A 19,345-nucleotide genomic window follows, 5' to 3' on the forward strand; every position below is an offset into this window, starting at 1 on the left:
CTTTCCCTCAAACTCACAAAATGCCAGAGTTGTAAGAGATATCAAAGACCACCTTCTCCAATCTGTACCTGAGTAAGACTCCCTTCTTGTGTGCAGGAAGTGTTCATCTTCCCTTTGCTTGCAGACCTCCAGAGAGGAGAAACCCACTTGCTTCCCAGGCAACCATTCCCACTATTGGGCAGTTCTAATTTTGGGAAAAATTTCATGATATCAAACCTCGATCTGCTTCTGCAACTTCCACTCATTGCAAAGGGCCTGCTCTGTCTGTCTTGACTGATTCCACTTGAAGGACCTTAAAGGAGTCTTTGGCATAAAGATATATTTGTATTCATTCATTCAACAAACATTTATTGGCTGTCTACTATATTTGCATGCATATATCCCTGATTCCTCGCACATAGTAAGTACTTAATAAATGTTTGTGGAATTGAATTTGTAGGGCCCTGTGCTAGATCAGAGATCTAGAGCTAGAAGTGGCCTCAGAGGCAATCTCGTCTAACCCCCTCATTTTACAGATGAGGAAACCGAGGCACAAGCAGGATAAATGATTTGCCATCAGTCATATAGGCAGTAACTATCAGAGGCAGGATTTGAACCTAAGTCTTCCAACTCCAGAGCGAATGCTCTTTCTACTATGCTGTGGTCAGGCACCTATGCTATGAGAGAAACAAAGATGAATAATTTGTCTTCCTTACCTTTTGACCCATCAGTTCTTCTACAAGGCACACATCCCAAGTAGGTCAAAGACAAAGGTAAAGGTTCTGTATATATCCAAATGCTTATAGCAGTTTATTTTGTGGTAGCAAAAAATTAAAAACAAAAGGCAGCTAGGTGGCACAGTGGATAGAGCACCAGCTCTGGATTCAGGAGGACCTGAGTTCAAATCTGGCCTCAGACACATAACACTTACTAGCTGTGTGACCCTGCGTAAGTCACTTAACCCCATTGCCTAGCCCAAAAAAAAAAATTGAAAACAAAATAGAAGTCCATTGATTAGGGAATAGCTAAAAAAGTTATGGTATACTAATGGAATGGAATATTATGAAGAAATAGACACATGCTATGAGTGTGACCTTAGACAACGCCAGGGCTCAATTTCCTCATCTATAAAATGAGGGATTGGAGTAGATGACTGAAGGTCCCTTCTGGCAGTGGAGTCAAACTCAAATAGAAATGGATCCTTGCAGCATATCAACCTGAAAACAACAGATTAATGTTATCTATGTCGTATTGTATTTTTATTTGGCTAAACATTTCCCAGTGATATTTCAATCTGATTCAGGCAGTATTAGGAGTTTTAACCATGCTTATCACCCCTAGGGTGATAAGGGAGGGAGTTTGATACCTCTGCCTTATGGCTTAAGACGCTGTGACAATTAATGAGAAATTCAGAGAAAAACTTATGAAGACTTGTTCAAACTGCTGCAGAGGGAAGAAACAGCTAGATAGTGACTATATTTTGCTTGTTACTTTTGTTGTTGTTTGAGAATAATATTTAAAATGGGGGCAGTTAGGTGGCTTAGTGGATAGAGCACCTGCCCTGAAGTCAGAAGAACTTGAGTTCAAATCTAGCCTCAGACACGTGATATTGACTAGCTGTGTGACCCTGGGCAAGTCGCTTAACCCCGATTGCCTCATCAGAAAAAAAAAAAAGAGAATAATATTTAAAATGACTACAATTAAGTCAAGGAAGGAACAGTGACAGGCATCAGAATTCAGATCAAGGCCATGATGCCAGAGTACTGATGATGAAACATGCTTTTGACAGAGAGGTCATGGGCAACAGACGCATAACGAAACAGAAGTCAGCAGACCCGGTCAGTGTTAGTTTCTTCTGCATAATTATAATTCTTTGTTAAGGAAAGGAATGATGGGGAGGAGGGTATTTTGAAAAATGACAGGAATGTTTAAAAATTAAAAAGCAAAAAACTCAAGTAAAACAAAGTAATATAGTTTGACTTTACTTCTGCTGAGTGTGTGTAGTCACTCTCTGAGATGCCTCTTTTTATCTTCTAATAGATTATCCTCTCGTATTAAAAAATGACAGCCTTCCTTCCATAACAGGCTTTTCACCAACGTGTGAGCAGGAATAATTCATGCAATCCTCCAGGCCAGCCCTAGCCTTATTGCAGCCCTGGCTGGGAATCCTACAGCATTTGTTTGGCTGCTAATTTCACGAGTCTCAGATGAGAAACACTTTGCTAGCCAGAGGACCAGCAGCTCGTTATAGCCTGCCAAAAGGAGCTGTTTTAATCTGAGATCAGCAAAGCAATTGATGGGGCAAAGACGCCACCTCGTGGCCATGTGGGAGAAGTATTATCTGTCCGTGCTCGTTTCTATTCTTTTCCTTTTTATCAGAAAACCACAGGATTTAAAACTGGAAGGAATTTTAGAGATTATTGACCAAGAGTTCCTAATCTTTTTTATATCATGGACCCCTTGGGAAGTTTGGCAAAGCCTATGGACCCCTTCTCAGAGCAATGTTCTTAAATGCATAAAATAAAATACATAGGATCAGAAAAGAAGCAAATCATATTGAAATACTGTATATAATATGTGTGTATGTATGTATGTAACAAGGTCTCAACCTCAGATTAAGAATCCTTGATCTACCCACATACTCACATTGTAGAAATGAGGAACTTGGGGCAGCTAGGTGGCACAGTGGATAGAGCTCCAGCCTTGAAGTCAGGAGGACCTGAGTTCAAATGAGGCCTCAGATACTTGACACAACTTTCTGTGTGACCCTGGGCAAGTCACTTAATACCACTGCCTAGCCAAAAAGAAATGATGAACTTGAGGCCAAGATTATAACAGCAGCAACTAGCTAAGCCAGGATGGTGTCAGAATTTGTCTATATCCAGTTCAAGGAATGGAGTTAGAATGGACTATTAATCTTCAGAGCTAAAATGTTTGGAATCTCTTGATCAGAGCAGCATTTTCAGTAACAGCTCTGATATTATATTTATTTATTCATCCATCCATCCATCCATCCATCCATTCTATTACCACTTCTTGAATGCCCTCCATATAGAAGTCACTACCTAGAAGTCACAAATCAAAGATATAACTGGTGTGAGTATAAAGTGAGGGAGTTATATTCTTTTTTTTCCACTCATTATTTGATAACAGTAGGCCACATTTATATGGCACTTTGAGGTCTGCAAAGTGATTTACATACCTTATGTCATTTTATTCTCAGGACAACCATGAGGTAGGTGCTATTATTTTCCCCATTTTACAAATCAGGAAACTGAAACTCAGAAAGGTTAAGTACTCTTCCCAGAGTCACACAGTTGGTAAATTATGAAGTGGGACTTGAATCCAGACCTTCCTGACTTCAAGTCCTTGTGCTATATGTTTGTTGTTCAGTCATGTCCAACTCTTTGTGATCCTGTGGACCATACCGTCCAAGGGACTTTTTTGGCCAAGATCCTGGAGTGGTTTGCCATTTCCTTCTCCAGTGTGCTAGATATACATATACACTGAGCCTTTCTGGCTGTCTCAACTGGTATCCTTCCCCCTTACAGAACCAAGCTAGAGGAAAAAAAAACAGAACAAGCAAAGGACTAGAATCAGAGGCAATATAAGATCAATACAGCATGATCTGGGCCAGAAAGTAGTGCAAGAGTTCAGAAGAAGAAATCACATACACCTATTTCTGAGTTTTCCTATAGCTCTAATGAGGTAATGCATGTAGAACACTTTGAAAAATTCAAAACATTATATACATGTGACATATAATTGTAAAATAATGAGAAAAAAAGAATATTCTTTGTAGTTCATTACATATGAATGAAACAAATTTCTATAAGCTTCAACGAAAGCAACCTCCTATGTAAATGCACCAGGAGAATTTAAATCATAGAGCTGAGTTGAGTTTCAGGGCTGGCAGAAAAATTCATTCAATCACTCAACATATAGTTCATTTAATATACATTCATGAAGAGCCTTCTATAAATCCCACGCACAATGCTAGGTTCTGAAGGAATCAAGTGAACAAGGCTTAATCAGCTACTAGGCTTCCAGACCTCAAACTGTATTATAAAGCAGCAGTCATCAAAATTACCTGGGTTTGGTTAAAAAATAGAGAGGTAAGGGGCAGCTAGGTGGCACAGCGAATAGAGCACTGGCCCTGGAGTCAGGAGGACCTGAGTTCAAATCTGGCCTCAGACACATAACACTCACTTAGCTGTGTGACTCTGGGCAAGTCCCCAGTTGCCTCACCACAGACACACAAAACAACAAAAAAAAAAAAAAAGAGAGAAGTAAATTGATGGAATTAGCCAAGGGAGAATCAGGAGCAACGAAACTCCATAACCCAGTGTTTGATAAACTGGAAAACATAAATGACTTAGGAAAGTAGTCCACATCTAATAAAAACTGCTGGGAACACTGGAAAGCAATCTGGCAGAAATTAGACTTAGACTAATACATTCATTATACCGTATTCCAAAATATCTTCTATATAGAAACGTGACCTTAAGATTAAAAAAAAACTTACTGTAAAAAACTTCTAATAGAAGCAGATCATTTACTGCTCACAACTATGGGTAGGAGATATATTCTTAACTAAACCAAGGAATAGAGGCAATTACAGAAAATAAGTTAGATTATTTTGATAGCATGAAACTGAAAAGCTTCTGTACAAACAAAATGAACACCCTAGAATAAGAAGGGAAATTGTCAAATGGAAAAAAAAATCTCTGTATCAAATTATATTTAATATCTAAAATATGTAAACAATTAACAGTCATATATACATGAATTGTTAGTATGAGTCTGGAGACAGATTTGAACTCAGGTCTTCCTAACTCCAGGCTCAGAGCTGTAGCCGCTAGGTACCACTTACGCGCCACTAATATATATTATTTCATTCCATCCTCATAATGTCTCTGTATGGTTAGAATCCATGCTATTCTTACTCCAGTGTTACAGATGAGGAAACTAATGCTCAAAGAACATTAGTTAGGCAATCTACATCTTGTCACACAGCTAGTAAATGAGGTGGGATTTAACATACCGTCTCTCCTAATTCTAAATCTAGTCTAAACATAATAACTACAACACAAATGGAAAGAACTTCACACACACACACCCAAAAAAATCAAAAGTGAATGTAACAAAATTACAAATTTCAAGTAGGACTTTAAATAGAAATGGGAAGATATTTCCAACCCACCCTTTGTGGAGGTAGAAGGTCCACAGGTATTACCCATTACATAAGTTTTCAGACATTTTCAAGGCATTGATCAGTTATCCTGATTATTTTCCTCTCAAAAAATGCCATTTGTGATGGTTCTCTGGGAGGGGAACAGGGAAGGATGCTTGGGACAACTATGACAGTGTAGACATTAATAAACATTTATTTTAAAAAATAAATCTAGTCTAAATAAACATCCAAAATAATAAATAAAACCTTAAATATGCCATACATTTTGATAAAACTGAACCAAACACATTTTAAAAAACATAAAACTCATGGCCTTAGATACTAATACACAAACTTTAACATTTGAATGGCAAGAAGGTGAACCAGAAATCCTAGTGTGAGGAAGCACATTTGACTTCCCAATATCTCCAAGATTTGGGGAGATAAGACTCAGGTTTGGAAAACAGCTTTTTTTTTTTTGAAGGCAATTGGGGTTAAATGGCTTGCCCACAGCTAGTAAGTGTCAAGTGTTTGGTCTGAGGCTAGATTTGAACTCAGGTCCTCCTGACTTCAGGGCCCGTGCTGTATCCACTGTGCCACCTAGCTGCCCCTTGGAGAACAGCTTTTAAAGGGTATGTTGTATTCAGAAAGAACAGAATGGGTCAAAGTGGACACAGAGTAATTAAGAAGTTATGGTAGCCATTACAGAAATTGTTTTGCATGACTCTACATATTTGTAATAGGTTTTATTTTTCTTGCTTTCTCATTGGGTGTGTCAGGGGGAGAATTTGGAACTAAAAAAAAAATAAAAACCTTTATGCTTTAAAAAAATTAATTAAAAAATGTTAAGAGGCTATGCTCATTTTTGAGGAAATCCAGGAGACAGAAGGGGTTGCAGGGTGGGGACCATATGTATGAAGATCAAAAGAGACAGAGGCAGAAGCAATCTTGTCAGCAGAATGTACTACGGACCATATGGACAGAAAGAGGAAATAGATGAAAAAAGAAGGAAATAGATCACAAGTCTTGCACTAAAGCATGATATACTAGTAATGAGATATTTTGAGTGTCCAAGACAGCAGCCAAAACTCTTGCTGTGTCAAAACAAATGCTACTTATGGGTTCTCAACTTGTCTTAATGATCATTTCATCCTCTAAAATGTGAAGGAACCAATCAAGGCAGCTCCTGTTTGGAGGCATGACCTACGCTTGATGGGACCACGATGGTTCTTCATGATCACTGGTTCTTCTTCTAGAAAGTAACAAAAGTGTTTGTTATTGTTAGGAGCCAAAGTCAAGCTTGCTACCCAATTGCTTGCACACTCTACCATCTTCTCTCTTTGGAAAGGCAGGATGGGGCTGGCTTTTCTTTAATCTACTGCATGTAGCACCTCTGTCATTTTCAACCATCTTTCGATGATCCGTGACAGATTCAGCAATCCCAGCAGTCAGTTCATCCCAGGGTAGGAACTTCTGGAGCTCGGCAAAGGCAGCTAGGTGCTTTTGGAAAAAATTATTATTAGCTCTCTTCTTATGGTTAGTTTCACCTCCCTATTGGTCAATATTGTCTTTTCCTTTCAAGTCCAAATATTCTTCTTCGTAATGAGGAGAACAGATATAAAATGAGTTAAGTAGTTCTGTCTTCTCCTGCTTTTGGGTTGTTATTATACATTATCCCATCCACCTGAGAAATGGTTCTATTACTCCTTTGGTCTTCCTATTTTCTCCAATAGAGTTTAAAAAAAAACACCCTATTGGTTGCTTGTCAATCAATAAGTATTTATTAAGTTTATACTGTGTGCCAGGCATTGTGCTGGGTGTACAAAGAGAGGTAAAAACTCTATCCCTTTCCTAGAAGAACTTATAGTTTATTGAGAGTGAAAATATAAATAACTTAATACATGCTGAATAGATAGAAGGTGATCTCAGAAGGAAGAAATTAGCTGAGGAGAGAGAAAAGACCAGGTAAGGCTTCTTGCAGAAGGTAGGATTTGGTTCCTGGACTTCTTCACATGACAGTTGGTGACGGTTTCAATGACTTAAAGTTCAACATGAGTCAATGGTGTAATGTCAAACAATCAATTGACGAGAACTGATTAAGCACCTACTATTTGCCAGTCATTGTGATAGGCACTAAAGTTACAAATACAATAAAAGGGGCAGCTAGGTGGCCCAGTGGATAGAGCACCAGCCCTGAAGTCAGGAGGACCTGAGTTCAAATCCCACCTCAGACCAAACACTTGACACTTACTAGCTGTGTGACCCTGGGCAAGTCACTTAACCCCAATTGCCTAAAAAAAAGAACAAATACAATAAAAGAAGCAATCTCTACCCACAAGGCATTTTATATGCTAGTGGCAGTGACAACAGGTGAGTCCATTTCACCAAAACAAAGTTAATGCAGTCCTAAGCTGCGTTAAAAGAGGCATAGTATCCAGGATGAAGGTGCTAGTGGTCATTTAAGGCATGAACCATGCCTTAAACCCAAATCACTCTGGCTCTCACTGATTGGCCAACAATAGGTCATGGTTTGGGCCCTATTGACTCAGAGTGAATGTAAATAAAAATTGTTTCCATTTTGGCCAGAAATTCTGAAGGTCTTCCCCTCCCAGATTGATTTTTTTTAAACTAGGTAAAAGAGGTCGTTCTCCACCAAATTTCTTACCTAGCCTTAATCACTGAATGGACATTGCCTTAGTCAAACTGAGACCTGTTAAAGACCTTAGCTTAAAAAGACAAAGGTCTCCCACTGCATCCAGGGTCATCTCCAGTTGTCCTGATCTATATCTTGCCACTGGACCCAGATGGCTCCAGAGGAGAAAGTGAGACTGGTGGCTTTGCACAGCCCTCTCTCAGTTAAATCCTTTTCACTCACATGTGATGGCATCACCTCCCTGATATCATGATCCTCTTCAAGAACAAAGGACAAATAACAAAAATAGCTAATGGTCACGATGGACTCTTCTCTGCTCTGGTCAGATCACCCAGACAGTTACTTTCAGCTCTAGGCACCACATTTTATAAACTCTGCTAAGCTGGACAGCATCCAGATGAGAGCAACCTGGATGATGAAGGCCCACCAAGTCATGCCCTGAGGATGCTGGCTGAAAGAATTGGAGATATAGCCCAGAAGAGACTCAAAGGGGACTGTTACAAGAAAGGGGGATTATCCCTCTTCTGCCTGGCTCCCAAAGGCAGATCTAAGAGGAACAGGTAGAAGCTGCAAAGAGGCTTATTCAGATTTTGTTTCCAGAGAGGTTCCACATCCAAAGCAATGGACTACTCAGAGCCTGAGGGCTTAGATAAGCAATAAATTTACTAAAAACATACTTTTTGACCCCCTGGTAGAAGCCCAGTGGAGGTTCTGTGGGGTCTTAGGAGCTTCCTGCTCAAAGCATAGAGTTACCCTTGATATATTGCCTGGCCAAAGGGCCCACGGCTGGTTTTCACAACTAGGGGCAAAGTTAATGCAGACTGTGACTTAGGTCTGTTTCCCAGTGTTCCCAGTGTGCTGGCTCCATGACAGCCCTGAGGGTGGGGTATTAACTCAACCTGCCCTGGGGTCTGTATCGATATCCTGGCCCAACACAGTTTGATATAAAGAAAAGCTTCCTGATAATTTTAGTTATTTAGAGTTGGACTGCATTGCCTTGGAATATAGCAAGCTGCCCCTTACTTTGGTCTTCTGATTAAAATTGTGAGGCTCTCTGGTCTGATATGCTATAGAGGGGATTCTTGTTCAGATATAAACAAGAATAGGTGATATCTGAGATACTTTCCAAATCCTGAGGTTCTTGAGCTTAGGTTCTTGCTTGGGGTTCCCCCTTGCTGGCTCTGTTTCCTTTGGATGAAGTATGTTGTTGCTGTTTTTTTGATTGTTTTTCAGTTGTGTCTGACTCTTCCTTTGGGATTTGCTTGACAAAGAACTGGAGGGGTTTGCCATTTCCTTCTCCAGCTCATTTTACAGATGAAGAACTGAGGCAAACAGGGTTAAGTGACTTGCCAAGGGTCTGAGGCCAGATTTGAACTCAGAAAGATGAGTCTTCCTGATTTCCAGCTGCCCTGGGTGAAGTTTACTCTTCCAGATAGTAGTCATGGTTACCATTTTACCAAGTTTCAATGACACCTATGAGGTCAAATTTACTTCTGCATTAGGATCTCTAGTTTATCTCGCTTTGACATCGATGCTGTGTACATTTGTCTAAAGATTGTAGGACTCAGGCTTTAATGCCAGTTCCTTTTTGGATATTGTGTCCTGTGAATTTCTGGGCATATCTGCGGCTAGGAGAGGGAACATGGAATACTACATAGAGTACTGGACTTGGGATCAGAAACACTTAGGTTCAAATCATACCTCAGGCATTTACTAGTTGTGTGACCCTAGTCGAATCACTTAACCTCCCTGTGCCTCAGCTTCCCCATCTGAAAAATGAGCAGGTTGGACTTGATGGCCTCTACGGTCCCTTCCAGCTCTAAATCTATGATCCTGTTTTTCTTCTTATATTAAAACTACTATCTATAGTATCTAGGTTAGTAGAAACACCTAGACAATTTGTTACTTTCCCCTTCTTTTTCAGTTTAAAGCCCTTTCAATTAGATTCAAAAGACTAGAGGAAAATATATTGTTACCAGCTCTCTTGCTGAGTAACTCCATTGTTGTCCAAGAGCTCATCATTCCTATATTTTAGAATGTGGTTCAAAAATCCAGATGTTCCCTTCTTAACCTGCAGTTCACTTACCAGATCTGCCTTTTTCTTCTGAAGTCCTTGCTTTCAACAAGCAGAAGTTCTAAAAAAAAAAAACACACCAAAAACCAAAAACCACCTGTGTTCCCCAGGCCTTCAGTTTTTTGTTTAAGATGTCAAAATTCTTGGCAATGCTTTCCTATTCCTTCCAGCAGTATTATTTGTGCCCCTGTGCCTTACCAGAAGTGAGTAATAACCATTAAGTTGGATAAGTCTGGGGAGGTTCTCCATCAGGGCCTGAATACATACTAATCTCACCAATATTTGTGTGTCTCAGCAAGAAGTCACCAACGACCATTATTCAGCTCTTTTTCTGACCTTTGCTCAATAATCTCTCACTCGATGGCTCCTGTGGGACCTACATCATCATTCTTTGGTGGATAAGCAACTGTGCATGAGTAGATCTCTGTGGATCCAACCTCCCACTCTGCAAGAAGAGCTTCATCTCTATAACTCAGTTCCAAGTGTTCAATGGTCCTTCTTCCTTTCTCCTCAGTCACTTTCTTTCACCCTCCAATCTCCTGGTTCAGGACTAAATTCTCCTCTGCCTCGTTGAGTCTTTTTTTTTCCTACACTTTGTCTACCAACTAACTGTCACCCACAGGGCAGGCAAGCCAGTCTAGCTGAAGGAGCAGGGCATCTCCTCTGCATGTGCCAGACAAGTCAAACCACCACCATTTTGACCAGCAGGACCCGAGTGGAGTAGTCCAGGACCCTGAACTGGAGAATCTTGGAAATATCAATGCTTCTAGCCCAGTGCCCACAGCCATCATCCTGGGAAGCAACCCTTATGAAGAAGCAACCTGGCACCTGCCCCTGCAGGTTCTATAGATATTGGTAACCAGAAAATAAAACTCTTGTCACTTCAGTCTTTGGCACTGGTTCAAAATCAAAAACTGATATGGTTTGGTCAATGAAAATGACATTAAAGAAGAGTCATTATCATCTGCTTTGTTGCCGCACCCTGAGGACCATGGGACCTTCCATCTAACTTGAACCTGAAATCTTCCATATGTGTAACCTACCCCATTAGAAAGTGAGCTTCTTGAAAGCAGGGGCTGCCTTACTTTTCTTTTTGCATTCCCAGAACTTCCAGGGGTTTGGACATAGTAAGCACTTAATAAATGCTTCATTCGTTCATTCATTCATTTATTCATTCATTTATTCACTCATTTACCTAGCAAAGGACTTCGGTCTGCTACTGTCCCCTGGAGTTAACCCTCAGTCATTACACTCTCACCTCATGATTAAATTTCAGCTAAATCCACTTAAGTTCCTCTTCTGTCATAATTTAAAGCCATTTCCTTTTATTGGGTCCACAGTGGGGAGAGAACACAGCCGGTTGCCCTCTTTGCTGTAATAATCTTTCATTTACATGACAACTATTATTAATGCTCCCCAAAGTCACAATGTTGTTTTGGCTTGAGGAAAACTAAAGCTGTACTTCTAATGGACTGAAATAGAAATTCCTTGTATAACCTGTCCCAGATTTCCTTTTTCCTTGAAGGGCAGAGTAAGAGAACTCATCATGCTGGACAAATGGTGACTGAGCTACCTGTTTCCAGGAAATGTATTTTCTATCCAAATACAGGAAAAATAGAATCATTTGAGTTACTGCCCATGATGTAAGAGTTCAAGCATATATTTCTTCCTCAGGAAAAAAGTGAACTCAAGCAGCCAGCAAAATTGCCAATTTGAGCAAGAAACAGTTTGTCGAATTAATTGTAGCTCATCTCATTAGCAGTTTTATTCACTGTAGAGAAGAAATATATGCCAACTAAAAATACTCCTTAGCAGTAAAAGCCTGTGCTTTCATTTCTAAAGTAATAAAATTTACATTTTCAAAAGACATCATCCTTTTCTCTTAAAAGGTTTTATCACAAGCATGTCTTGATAAATGCCACTTCTCACTATTGAGCCCTCCCTTGTAACAAAAGAAAATTAAGTAAAACCAACCAATATAGTACCCATGTATTCATCATTCAGTGCCTGTAGGTCCCCACTTTTCTGCCAAAAGGAGGGATGTGCCTTTTATTACATGCTCTCCAGGACCAAGATTTACCTTATTGTAGTCATTGTATTTAATGTCATCTTGGTCCTGCTTACTTCCCTCTGCATTAGTTCATACAAATCTTTCCACATTCCTCTAAATTCTTTACGTTCATCATTTCTTGTTGTTGTTATTTAGTCGTTTTCAGTCATGTCTGACTTTTTATGATGCCTTTTGGGGTTTTCTTGACAAAGATACTGGAATGGCTTGCCATTTCCTTCTCCAGCCCATTTTGCAGATGAGGAAACTGAGGCAAACAGGGTTAAATGCTTTGCCCAGGGTCACACAGCTAGTAAGTGACTGAGGCCAGATTTGAACCCAGGTCTTCCTGACTCCAGGTCCAGCCAGCTATCCAGTACACAACCTAGCTGCCCCTGTGACACATATAGCTGTCAATAAATGGGTCAATGGCTTACCTTGGTTTATGCCACACACCCAGAATTGAAGATGCAGAATTGAAGTAGCTCAAAAGAAATGTGAAAATTTAGCGATATTTCCATTCCAAACGTTCATATGGACTATTTGTGCCCAATCTATGGTAGAGCTTTGTGAGCTTGTATTGGTCTGATCTACCATAATCAGACACACTCTACATTGACCTTCTCTAACCAAACTTTCAACGGAAAAAGAGGTTCTGAACGCCATTAAGCTCCTCTTGTATGGCAAAGCTCCTGCTGCTGATTCCATTTCAACACTTTCCCATCACCAACGGAGTGAAGCAGGGCTGTGTGCTTGCTCCCATGCTTTTTAGCATCATGTTTTCAGTGATGTTGTCAGACACCTTCAATGAGAATTAAGATGGCATCAAGAACAACTACCACACCCAGGGAAAATGAGCATGATCTTTCAGGGGAGGAGATGGATGGATATTCACCGAAATAGAGGACTTCCAAACCTTCCTGATAAAAAGACTAGAGCTCAACAGAAAATTTGATCTTCAAATACAAGACTCAAGAGAGACATGAAAAGGTAAATGGGACAGAAAGAAACAACATGTTATTAATAAGGGCAAACTGTTTACATTCCTACAAGGAAAGATGACACTTATAACCCTTGAGAACTGTATGTTATTGCACCACGTTAAAGGGGTATACATAAAGGGGGTGGGTATAAATTGACTTTGATGTAATGATGAAAAAAAAAATCTAATCAAGTGGGTTAAATGGATCCAAGTAAGTGGATTAATCTGATCTAAGAAAATGTTTTATTCTGAGGTACTACCTCACACCTATGAGATTGGCTAGTATAACAGAAAAGGAAAATTATAAATGTTGGAGAAGATGTAGAAAAATTAGGACACTAATACATTGTTGGTGGAGTTGTGAACTCATTTTGGACAGCAGCTTGGAGCTATGCTCAAAGGGCTATAAAACTGTACATACTCTTTGATCCAGCAATACTACTACTAAGTCTGTATCCCAAAGAGATCATAAAAAAGGAAAAAAGCACCTACTTGTACAAAAACATTTAAAGCAGCTCTTCTGTGGTGGCAAAGAATTGGAAATTGAGGGAATGTCCATCATTGGGGAATGGCTGAACAAGCTGTGGTATATGAAGGTAAATGGGATACTATTGTGCTATAAGAAATGAAGAGCAGGCAGATTTCAGAAAAAAACTAGAAAGATTTACATGAACTGATGTTGAGTGAAGTGAGCATAACCAGGAGATTGTTGTACACAGTAACAGCAACATTGTATGATCATCAACTATGAATGACTTAGCTCTTCTCAGCAATACAATGATCCAAGACAATTCCGAAAGACTCATGATGGAAAATGCTATCCACATCCAGAGAAAGAACTATGGAGTCTGAATGAAGATCGAAGCATACTATTTTCACTTTGTTTCATTTTTTTTCTTTCTTGTGATTTTTCCCTTTTGTTCTGATTCTTCTTTCACAACATGACTAATGTGGAAATATGTTTAACATGATTGTACATGTCAGTTTTCTTGCCATCTTGGAGAGGAGTGAGGGGAGAGAGGGAGATAAATTTGGAACTCAAAATCTTATTAAAAAAATGAATGCTGAAAACTATCTTTACCTGTAATTGGAAAAATTAAAATAGTATAAAGAAAATTTAGAAAAAAAGAATAACTACCACAATGGCAGTGAATTACTTAACTTGAAAAGGCCACAAGCCAAGACTAAAGTGGAGGGATGCCTGACTTTTATTCCTGGATGACTGTGCACTCAATGCTGCCTCTGACGCTGATATGCAAAAGAGTATGGATCTACTTCAACCTGAGGTATATGGTCAATGGCTTCAGCATTGGTTGATGACAGTCTGTTGAGAACACTATGGAAGTGTTCAGCCCATCTCACTAGCATAGTTGAGATGCACCAAAGGTCTTCAGTCTGTAAATAGCCTTCAGGACATCATAGAAGCACTTGGATTGTTACTATCAGCATAAAACTGAATCTCATCTGCCCTCTTACAGAGCCAAGAATCCTGCATCTCTCTAAGCTTTGCTTGCACTTTGCTTCTGATGGAGTTAAACACTGCCTTCTTAGAAAGGGTTGAATTATCTTGCTGGTAAACCCTACAGAGTTCTGAATTTTCATTTAAAAGCTTCTGAATTTCCCCATCATTTTCATCAAATTAATCCTGATGTTTGCAAGTGTTCTGGCCAAGATGAGTAAATGCAGTGCTCTACACAAAAATCTCTGAAAACTGCCCACTCTTTTTCTGCTCCACTGTTGCCAATCGTGTGATGACTCAGCTTTCCCTCCAAGTCAGAAAGAAATTGTTCACCCACAGAGAAAGACTCTAACCTGTTGATGTTGAGTCTCCTGATAGTCATCTTGCCTTGGGGTCACTGCTTTTGTTGAATGAGAATGCTGAGCTTGGAGAGGATAAGTCTATGATCAGTACAGCACTCTGCACCACATATCTCAATCATTACACTCACATCCTGTCTGTCTCTTTTCCTTACAATGACAGTCTGTTGAGTGCCAATGTTTGCTACGAGGATGCATCCAAGAAGTTTTATTGCATTTTGGTAAACAGTAGACATTGTTGATGATGAGAAAGTCATAAGATGCATAAGTCTTCAGTAGTAAGTGACTGTTGATATTTCTGATTCCATTCCTCCCAAGGACTCCCCTGACACATCTGATAGTCTGTGCCTACTCTTGCATTAAAGTCACCCGTAATTATATGCTTGTCCACTTTTGGCACATGGATAATGAGAGTCTTTATAAAATTTTTCTTTGACATAAACAGAGTTCATCATGGTGGGAGCATATGCACTGATGATGGTGGCATGGCACTTTTCTTCAAGGGGCAATTACATAGCCACGAGCCTGTCATTTATTCCTTTGGGGAAGCATTCAAGCTTGTTGACTAGATTAGATTTGGTTGCAAAACCTACACCAGCTTCATGGAGCACCTCTTCACTGCAGCCACTCCAGAAAAAAGTATCCAGCTTTGACTTCAGTAAGTCGGCCTTCATTTGCCAGCCTTGCTTCACTCAGGGTTGCCATTTGAATGTGATACTTGCAGAGTTCTCTTGCAGCAAGAGCTATTCATCTTTCATGTCTACTGGATTTTGTGTTGTCTATAAGTATGTATACATTTCATGAACCAGAGGTGAGTAGAATCATCTTTGCAAAAGTTTTTGTATATTTGTGTGCGTACCTTCAACTGCAGGGTAGGATAGGCCAAGGTTAGGTGAAACAGACAACATTTAGGGCACCATTTTTAGCCCATTCCTCATGCCAGGAGGTAAGCAGTGAGGTCCTTCAAAAAGGCTCCAGAGACACCCAGGAGGCTGCCAAATCCTATTACTGCTTCAGTCCAGTGAGAAGACAATCCTATGGCTTAAGCCTCCCTTGTACAGGGTGGTGACTACATCTCTCGGTGTTTCCACACCTGCTGTTTCATCATTTGCCTGTTGCCACAGGTAAATAGTAGGTAAAATAGTAATATAGTAAAATAATAAAATAGTTGAACAGTAAAACAATGAAATAGTATAATAGCAAAATGATATGGGTGATGTCTTTTGACTCAGGCATAAATTGGATTTAAACGAGGCAGAGTTAAACAAAGTTATCAGCTCACTCTCTCTTCCAGAGTCATGAAAGTCCAGTGACAAGACAAAAGTTAAGACAACTGGTGATGGCCCAGGATGCAGTGGATGACCTTAGAATCTTCAATATCTGACCAATCTCTAAGCACTCCACAGTGCCTGCTTCTGCCAATAGCCCAAGCCGTGGGCGCCTACGTCCGTGGCCATGGTCTAATCTAATGCCGATTGAGTGTGAGGAGAGAAAGAATCACATGGGCCAGGGGGGAGATGTGAAGAACAAACTCCATTTATTAATCTGAGGGTAAGGGTTTATCTATCTTCACCCAAAGTAACAACAAGTATATTTCTCATGGGAATATCACCCAAAGTAACAAACCGTTTCCTCGCTTCCTTGTAATCTCCAGGGTCATCCTGTTCTCAAGAGACAGAACAGAGGAGTGGTGAGCCAACATCCTGAGTTCACATAGCCATTGGATAGAGGACAATCTACAGGGAAAACCTGGGCTGGCCTGAATCTTCTGACTCCACAGACTGGCCCTCAATATTTCCCCCTTTTTTTGTTTGTTAAATTAAGTTGGAGCAACAGGATAATATTAGCTACTTTATTGGGGTAAATCCCAAAACGGGGACTATTTTCAATGTTGGAAGTAATATCATGAAGAGTATTAATATTGAGGGTAATATTAGAATAGTGCCAGGCCCCCGGTAGGCAAGCACACATCTTAACCCATGAAATATTAGGATCTGAAACATTATAGGGTAGCAGGGTAACGTAAATATATCAATATCTATAATCACATTGCAATAGCAACCTTGCTTTCAAGGTTTCTAATTCATCTCCTAAACACAATACTGATCGCTCTAATAAATTGACTTTATATAATATATCTCTACCAATAGCTTCTTGTGTTTTAAGTGCTAAGCTTATGGTTTTTTTTGCTAAGTCATTTACAAAGTGTGAGGTTTAAATTTCAGATTGTAGCACAATAGATGAAACAGTAGTAGATACAATAAGAGAAGCAACAATGATTAAACCAGTAACAAGGAAACCAATAAATTGTTTTGATTGACTTAAGGAGGAAGTAATAGTTTGAGGAGCATGTTAACCAAAGTTCTTGAACTATTCATGTGAGACATTAGTAGGGAAAATAGCAAATGATGATTGTTCTACCAAAAGTACAATATATTCATTATTATCAATACATTGTTTGAGAGTACAATTGACACAAGTAACATTCTATTCAAAAGTAGTATTAGATTGAGTAAAATTTACATATCCATTAGACAAACTGGTATTTTTAAAAAATGACGTAACAAGAAAAAGACAGGGTTCAATATTGCTGCTAAATTCTGAAAAACATAGGTGTCCTGGATGCTAGAGATCTGAGGGTACTTGTAACATTGGCTCTGTCCTGGAGAAAGGGATATTCTTGGCTTCTGAATACACCGGTGTTATTAGTATATATAGTTCCCAATTTGCCCATATATGTGAGGGATTGCAACCAGGGTGGAAAAGGAAAACAAGTCCAATGGCAAGCACTCTCCACATTACACACTTGAGCAGAAAGTAAAGCTACTATTGCTACAATTACAAGTTCAAGAGTCTTTCATCACTCGATGAGAGGGAGCTTTCACTTGACCCCATATGGGAAGGTGACTCATCTGTAGATCAGCTCCTTCTGTGCTTTCCCCAAATCCTCATACTTTGCATTGGAGTTGTGAGTTGTGGTACATGCTTTGACATTTTTCTCCGGTATCCAGACAGGTTTACCAAAGTTTTCTGAAAAAACACAAGCATGCCCTCGTCCCCTCGTTAGTAATGGATCCAGGCCTCTGGATGTTTATTTTTCTTAAGATGTTTTTCAGCTGGAGTGTACCCATCTTTGTTAATATTTTTAAAATTAATAGCCAATTGTCAATGAGGGGTAATAGCCCAGATGCCCCCCTTTTTTTTTTAACAATAGTTTTAATATCTTTGTTTTTAATTATATAAAGTGCCTGCAATCAGAGAAATGTTATAAAAAGCATAAAAGGAAGAAAATGTTTTGGTAATGTAAGCAGGAGCATTATCTGTTTTAATTTGTTTAAGTACACCCTTAACTTTGAAGGCTTGTAAAATATGATTGATTACATGTTTAATTGTTCTACTTGTTTGTAAAGTGGCAAAAATGAAAGAAGAAAAGTATCGATTATAACATGAATATAAGAAAGCTTTTCAAAAGAAAGCATATAAGTTACATCCATTTGTCAAATATGTTTGGGAGAAAAGCCTCTGGGATTAATGGCAAAAGAAGGAGGGTTAATAAAAGTGATACATTTGGAACAGTCTTTTCAAAAAAAATTATACTATTTTTTATACTATGTTTCTAATACTGCAGGAGTTCCATTTTTTCCAAAATAGTCACAAAATGTTATCCTCTCTACAATTAAGGTTGTTGTATTGGCAGAATATAGTTAATAAAAGGCTCAATAAAAGCTTAATAAAAAGTTAAGTGGCAGCCTTGTAAAAGTTGTTGTTCGACTAATTGTGTTAACGCAAAAAGCTTCTCCTTTGTCAAAAGCCACTGTTCCACCCAAACAGGTTTATCAGATTTCTATTGTATTTTATCAGCTTTATGGATGGGGGGGGGGAGAAGAAAATAACAGCTCCCATTTGATATAAAATATCGCACCCCCACAAATTAAGGGGAATTAATTGGGTTTCAACTATCTTTTATTCTACTAGTTTAAATTCATCTTTTGTTTGAGGTGTAAATATTCTTGGTGAGGTGCTGAGGGTGGTAAAAAGATTAAATAATTGATTAGTGGTGATCTACTAGGCAGGCTAAAGATAATTAATATCTTTAAGAATTTTTTTGAAAATTATTAAGAGTTTTTAAGGAATCTTGCCTGATTTGTAATATTTTGGGGGTCTAATTGCAGACTATGAAACAACATGCCAACAGGATGATTTCTTTTGTACCTTTTCAGGGGGAATTACAAATCTATGAGACTGAAGGGCTTGTTAAAGCTCAGGCATTAATAAGGAGAGTTCACTAGTAGTAGAACAACTGCAAAATATATTATTCATATAATGAATTATTTTTGTCTGGGAATATCTCTGCCTAACAGGTTTGATAGTGTTATGAACAAAATTTTGGCACATGGTGGGAAACATTCCTTCTTAAAGGAACACAACAGGGAAACGCCAAATGATGATTTAATGGAGACAACTATACCCAAATTCAAACTCAAAACAAAATTAGTTATAGTCCTAAGAGTCTTTTACTGCAAACAGCAAGTTTCACTAATCATGACTTAATGCCAGATACAGTCAATTTTATTCTCATGGAGTTGTAATAAGTACTAAAGATTTAGTAGGACTCACAT

General features: G+C 39.0%; 1 long non-coding RNA gene across 1 annotated transcript in view; it reads left to right on the plus strand.

Annotated features, from left to right (window-relative positions):
* LOC110207683 (uncharacterized) overlaps window positions 1-18,484 on the plus strand; it is a 34,708-nt gene extending 16,224 nt beyond the window's left edge. The window contains exons 2-3 of the long non-coding RNA XR_013484571.1: window positions 16,021-16,277; window positions 16,381-18,484. This is a non-coding gene — a long non-coding RNA (uncharacterized LOC110207683). The remainder of the gene's footprint in view (window positions 1-16,020; window positions 16,278-16,380) is intronic.
* Window positions 18,485-19,345: the final 861 nt, after the last annotated feature.

The sequence above is a fragment of the Phascolarctos cinereus genome, unplaced genomic scaffold (genome assembly GCF_003287225.1).
Source record: "Phascolarctos cinereus isolate Bilbo 61053 unplaced genomic scaffold, phaCin_HiC Scaffold_2;HRSCAF=192, whole genome shotgun sequence".
In the NCBI taxonomy this organism is placed as follows: domain Eukaryota; kingdom Metazoa; phylum Chordata; class Mammalia; order Diprotodontia; family Phascolarctidae; genus Phascolarctos; species Phascolarctos cinereus.